Raw genomic sequence first — 7,106 nt, 5'->3', positions numbered from 1 at the left:
GAGCTAGAGTCGGGCAAGGGGCACCGAAGGGTACCGGAAGGATCACGTTCGGACACCGGGAAGTCGAGTGCCGGGCCGCCGAAAGCGAGCTCGGGGCCCCGGTTTGTCCGTCCCACCCGGAGGCCCATATCTCGAGAAGGCACAGGCCGATTTCCTCCGGGTTTGGCTCGCTGCGTGCGGCCGGACGAGGTGCAGCGAACGGTACCGAGCACTCGGAGGTGCGGCGCTGCCCGCCGGAGGTACAGCGAAAGGCTGCAAACCGCTTTCCGCCTCCTCTCCCCTCGGGCGTGAGACCGACGGTCGTCTGGTTTGCTTCCGCGGCAAGAGCAGGACGAGGGGCACCGAGCGGTACCAGAACGAACCCGGTCGCACACCGGGATGTCGAGTGCCCGGCCCAAACCCGCTACCCCCCCCCCCACCCGAAAGCGAGCCACGGTTTGTGGATTAAAAGTGAAGCGGCAAAGATTTGTAAAACAGCGTGAAATGATGAACCAGAAGCCCAAAGTAATGGTGGGAATAAAAGTTCCGAAATGTGAAATGGTGAACCAGAAGTTGTGTGAACTGTTTAACCCAAAGTGGCAAAAATGGATTAAAAGGGGTGAAATGATCGACCGCAAAGCAGGGCAAGCATTAAACAAAAGCAGCAGCATTTTTTAAAAAGGGACAAATGGTTTACCAGAATCCCAAAAGAATGCTCAGAGACTTAAGTGCCAAAGGGGCAAATGGTTAACCAGAAGCTGGGTGAACTGCTTAACCCAAAGTGGGAAAAAGGATAAAAAAGGGGTGAACTGATCAACCAGAAGTCGACAACAATGTGCGGCGATTAAGTCTGAAAGAGGGAAAGGTTGACCGGAAAGCAGGGAAATGATTAAACAAAAGCAGAAAAATTCAGTAAAAAGGGGCAAGTGGTGAACCAGAAGTTGGTGTGAACTGCTTAACCAAAAGTGGGAAAGAGGATTAAAAGGGGAGAAATGTTGAACCAGATGTCGAAAACAATGCGCGGCGATGAAGTCTGAAAGAGGAAAAGGTTGACCGCAAAGCAGGGAAAGGATTAAACAGAAGCAGCAATATCTTTTAAAAAGGGACAAATGGTGAACCAGAATCCCAAAAGAATGCTCAGAGACTTAAGTCCCAAAGGGGCAAATGGTTAACCAGAAGCTGGGTGAACTGTTTAACCAAAAGTGGGAAAAAGGATTAAAATGTTGTGAAATGATTAACCAGAAGGCGAAAGCAAAGTGCGGCGGCGAAGTCCTAAAGGGGAAAAGGTTGACCATAAAGCAGGGAAATGATTAAACAAAAGCAGAAAAATTCAGTAAGAAGGGGCAAATGGTTAACCAGAAGTTGGGTGAACTGCTTAACCAAAAGTGGGAAAGAGGATTAAAAGGGGAGAAATGTTGAACCAGATGTCGAAAACAATGCGCGGCGATGAAGTCTGAAAGAGGAATAGGTCGACCGCAAAGCAGGGAAATGATTAAACAAAAGCAGAAAAATTCAGTAAAAAGGGGCAAATGGTGAACCAGAAGCTGGGTGAACTGCTTAACCAAAAGTGGGAAAAAGGATTAAAAGGGGAGAAATGTTGAACCAGATGTCGAAAACAAGGTGCGGCGATGAAGTCTGAAAGAGGAATAGGTCGACCGCAAAGCAGGGAAAGGTTTAATCAAAAGCAGCAATATCTTTTAAAAAGGGACAAATGGTGAACCAGAATCACAAAAGAATGCTCAGAGACTTAAGTCCCAAAGGGGAAATGGTTAACCAGTAGCTGGGTGAACTGTCCAACCCAAAGTGGGAAAAAGGATTAAAAGGGGTGAAATGATTAACCAGAAGGCGAAAGCAAAGTGCGGCGGCGAAGTCGTAAGGGGAAAAGGTTGACCAGAAAGCAGGGAAAGCATTAAACAAAAGCGGCAACATTTTTAAAAAAGTGGCAAATGGTTAACCAGAATCCCAAAAGAATGCTCAGAGACTTAAGTCCCAAAGGGGAAATGGTTAACCAGAAGCTGGGTGAACTGGTGAACCAAAAGTGGGAAAAAGGATTAAAAGGGGAGAAATGTTTAACCAGAAGGCAAAAGCAAAGTGCGGCGGCGAAGTCCAAAAGGGGAAAAGGTTGACAAGAAAGCAGGGAAATGATTAAACCAAAGCGGAAAAATTCAGTATAATGGGGCAAATGGTTAACCAGAAGCTGGGTGAAATGGTTAACCGAAAGTGGCAAAAAAAGATTTAAAGGGGAAAAATGATTAACCAGAAGTCGACAACAATGCGCGGCGATGAAGTCTGAAAGGGGAAAAGGTTGACCACATAGCAGGGAAACGATTAAACAAAAGCGGCAACATTTTTAAAAAAGTGGCAAATGATTAACCAGAATCCCAAAAGAATGCTCAGAGACTAAGTCCCAAAGGGGAAATGGTTAACCAGAAGCTGGGGGAAATGGTTAACCAAAAGTTGCAAAAATGATTAAAAGGGGTGAAATGATTAACCAGGAGGCTAAAGCAATGTGCCGCGGTGAAGTCTGAAAGAGGGAAAGGTTGACCAGAAAGCATTAAACAAAAGCGGCAACATTTTTTAAAAATTGGCAAATGATTAACCAGAATCCCAAAAGAATGCTCAGAGACTAAGTCCCATAGGGGAAATGGTTAACCAGAAGCTGGGGGAAATGGTTAACCAAAAGTTGCAAAAATGATTAAAAGGGGTGAAATGATTAACCAGAATTCGAAAATAATGTGCGGCGATGAAGTCCTAAAGGGGAAAAGTTTGACCACAAAGCAGGGAAAGCATTAAACAAAAGCGGCAACATTTTTTAAAAATTGGCAAATGATTAACCAGAATCCCAAAAGAATGCTCAGAGACTAAGTCCCAAAGGGGAAATGGTTAACCAGAAGCTGGGGGAAATGGTTAACCAAAAGTTGCAAAAATGATTAAAAGGGGTGAAATGATTAACCAGGAGGCTAAAGCAATGTGCCGCGGTGAAGTCTGAAAGAGGGAAAGGTTGACCAGAAAGCATTAAACAAAAGCGGCAACATTTTTTAAAAATTGGCAAATGATTAACCAGAATCCCAAAAGAATGCTCAGAGACTAAGTCCCAAAGGGGAAATGGTTAACCAGAAGCTGGGGGAAATGGTTAACCAAAAGTTGCAAAAATGATTAAAAGGGGTGAAATGATTAACCAGGAGGCTAAAGCAATGTGCCGCGGTGAAGTCTGAAAGAGGGAAAGGTTGACCAGAAAGCATTAAACAAAAGCGGCAACATTTTTAAAAAAGTGGCAAATGATTAACCAGAATCCCAAAAGAATGCTCAGAGACTGAGTCCCAAAGGGGAAATGGTTAACCAGAAGCTGGGGGAAATGGTTAACCAAAAGTTGCAAAAATGATTAAAAGGGGTGAAATGATTAACCAGGAGGCTAAAGCAATGTGCCGCGGTGAAGTCTGAAAGAGGGAAAGGTTGACCAGAAAGCATTAAACAAAAGCGGCAACATTTTTTAAAAAGTGGCAAATGATTAACCAGAATCCCAAAAGAATGCTCAGAGACTAAGTCCCAAAGGGGAAATGGTTAACCAGAAGCTGGGGGAAATGGTTAACCAAAAGTTGCAAAAATGATTAAAAGGGGTGAAATGATTAACCAGGAGGCTAAAGCAATGTGCCGCGGTGAAGTCTGAAAGAGGGAAAGGTTGACCAGAAAGCATTAAACAAAAGCGGCAACATTTTTTAAAAATTGGCAAATGATTAACCAGAATTCCAAAAGAATGCTCAGAGACTAAGTCCCAAAGGGGAAATGGTTAACCAGAAGCTGGGGGAAATGGTTAACCAAAAGTTGCAAAAATGATTAAAAGGGGTGAAATGATTAACCAGGAGGCTGAAGCAATGTGCCGCGGTGAAGTCTGAAAGAGGGAAAGGTTGACCAGAAAGCATTAAACAAAAGTGGCAACATTTTTAAAAAATTGGCAAATGATTAACCAGAATCCCAAAAGAATGCTCAGAGACCAAGTCCCAAAGGGGAAATGGTTAACCAGAAGCTGGGGGAAATGGTTAACCAAAAGTTGCAAAAATGATTAAAAGGGGTGAAATGATTAACCAGGAGGCTAAAGCAATGTGCCGCGGTGAAGTCTGAAAGAGGGAAAGGTTGACCAGAAAGCATTAAACAAAAGCGGCAACATTTTTTAAAAATTGGCAAATGATTAACCAGAATCCCAAAAGAATGCTCAGAGACTAAGTCCCAAAGGGGAAATGGTTAACCAGAAGCTGGGGGAAATGGTTAACCAAAAGTTGCAAAAATGATTAAAAGGGGTGAAATGATTAACCAGGAGGCTGAAGCAATGTGCCGCGGTGAAGTCTGAAAGAGGGAAAGGTTGACCAGAAAGCATTAAACAAAAGTGGCAACATTTTTTAAAAATTGGCAAATGATTAACCAGAATCCCAAAAGAATGCTCAGAGACTAAGTCCCAAAGGGGAAATGGTTAACCAGAAGCTGGGGGAAATGGTTAACCAAAAGTTGCAAAAATGATTAAAAGGGGTGAAATGATTAACCAGGAGGCTAAAGCAATGTGCCGCGGTGAAGTCTGAAAGAGGGAAAGGTTGACCAGAAAGCATTAAACAAAAGTGGCAACATTTTTAAAAAATTGGCAAATGATTAACCAGAATCCCAAAAGAATGCTCAGAGACTAAGTCCCAAAGGGGAAATGGTTAACCAGAAGCTGGGGGAAATGGTTAACCAAAAGTTGCAAAAATGATTAAAAGGGGTGAAATGATTAACCAGGAGGCTGGAGCAATGTGCCGCGGTGAAGTCTGAAAGAGGGAAAGGTTGACCAGAAAGCATTAAACAAAAGTGGCAACATTTTTAAAAAATTGGCAAATGATTAACCAGAATCCCAAAAGAATGCTCAGAGACCAAGTCCCAAAGGGGAAATGGTTAACCAGAAGCTGGGGGAAATGGTTAACCAAAAGTTGCAAAAATGATTAAAAGGGGTGAAATGATTAACCAGGAGGCTAAAGCAATGTGCCGCGGTGAAGTCTGAAAGAGGGAAAGGTTGACCAGAAAGCATTAAACAAAAGCGGCAACATTTTTTAAAAATTGGCAAATGATTAACCAGAATCCCAAAAGAATGCTCAGAGACTAAGTCCCAAAGGGGAAATGGTTAACCAGAAGCTGGGTGAAATGGTTAACCAAAAGTTGCAAAAATGATTAAAAGGGGTGAAATGATCAACCAGAAGTCGAAAATAATGTGCGGCGATGAAGTCCTAAGGGGCAAAAGTCACCCAGAAGGCAGGGAAATGATCAAACGAAAGCAGCCAAAAAATTATTAAAAGAGGGGAACTGATGAACCAAAAGATGAGAAACGGCCCGCAGAGACTAAGTCCAAAACGGGAACTGGTGAACCGGAAATGATTAACCAAAAACTAAGTCCGAAGAGGGAACTGGTAAACCAGAACTGAGTAACCCGATTTTTAAAATTAATTATAAATGGGGAAACGATTGAGCAAAAGGCGGAAATTAAGTCACAGGGACCATGTCCGAAAGGGCAAGAGGTTACCCCGTAGGGGGCATTCGTCAACTCAATCTGAAAACTTTGGAGGCAAATCTGACCAAAATGCGGAAATCGGACCACACCGCGAGGGGCGCCATTCGACGGGGCAGGGTTAGACGCGTCGAACGGTACCTGAAGGTCCCGGCTGCGACACGTGAGTCCGGAGATATGGCCAGTCAAAGTCTGATGGGAGGTACCGAAGCCGAAAAATCGAAACGCGTTTGCGGCGATTCGGTGTCAGAGAGTCGGTCACGAATTCAAATTCGTCCCGCTGATTCGCCAATTGCCAGCCGGTTCCGGGGGGATTGGCGGGGTACCTGCAGGATAGTAAGAGGTGGCATGTCGAGACTTAGCCTGTTTACCAGACTTGTGTCTAGCGCCTCCAGGTCTGCAGAGACCGACCCGGGCTGCCGCCCAACCGACTTTTAAGCCTTTTGGGAGTGGGAATTTTTCCCATTTTTCCCCATTTTTCGGGTTTTTTGGTCGGGCTTGAAAACGGCGGCCCCGAGGCCTCCCGGGGCTGGCGGGCTTCGGCTCCCTTGCGAGAGGGTCCGAATTCCACCCGTTTAAGCCCAGAAAGGAGTTCGGAAGTCAGTCGGTCGAGGGAACCCCTTCGGAAGTCCGACGGGGATGGATTCGGCCGGCGTTTCGGATCTCCGGTCAGAGGATTCCCCCCCTGGGCGGGGGGGTGCGAGTAGCTGCCGGCAAACGGTCCCTTGCACTTGTGGCACAAAAAGTCCGAGCACAGGTTAATGAGTTGGCCGCGGAAGCCCCTATGCCGAAATGAGAAAGCCCCCGTTGCGGGGATTTAGTGACGCATCTGCGGCCGGAGGTGGGAGGCCGTCCTGCCGAATTGACACTTGTCATTCGGGCACCTAGGGATTGGTCGGGTACCCGGAGATTTTCGAGAACACGATTTTCAGAGCTTTCTCTGACAGCCCAGGTGCACTTTAAGAGTGCCTGAAAAAGTGACACTTGGCAAAAGGCTCTCAATTTCAAAGCGGAGACCTTTACAAGAGCACTCGGAAGTCACCTGTCAGCATTTAAAGCTACATCAGGCGGCAATTTTCGAACTCTTTGTCAGTCTGAAATCGTGTTGAGCCTCGACAGCGTCGGGCTCAGGCAGGAGGAGCTTGCCAGCAGAGAGAGGCTCACCATGGATTGCTGGTGGATGCTTTTCGAAAACATATACACATTATATTATATTATAATAATATAAAGAAAAAAAAGAGTTTCTCAAAATCTCTGTGACACTTTGCAGATTTTTTTGAAAGCCAATAAAGAGAACTCTTTAACTTGAAAGTCACCTGTGCCGGCATAGCGATGACTTTTAAAACAGGTTGACACTTTCGAGCCGCGGCGGCTCTGAATCACCCCAGACACCAAGTGTGTTTGTGGGCAAGGCACCGCGGCCGGTGGGCTGCTTTTATAATAACGGGCACGCAGACTTTTTGAGAGGAATCGGTACTCTCTTCCGATCGATTTGGCGACTCGCGTCCGACATGGGAGGGCCCGAGCGGTCCAGCCAAGGCTGGTGTTCAGGCTCGTCAGGTTCCTCTCTCTGTCCCAAGTGGCAGACGGACAGTTTTAAAAG

The sequence above is a fragment of the Heptranchias perlo genome, unplaced genomic scaffold (genome assembly GCF_035084215.1).
Source record: "Heptranchias perlo isolate sHepPer1 unplaced genomic scaffold, sHepPer1.hap1 HAP1_SCAFFOLD_1172, whole genome shotgun sequence".
Taxonomy (NCBI): domain Eukaryota; kingdom Metazoa; phylum Chordata; class Chondrichthyes; order Hexanchiformes; family Hexanchidae; genus Heptranchias; species Heptranchias perlo.
Note: the sequence above shows the minus strand (reverse complement) of the source record.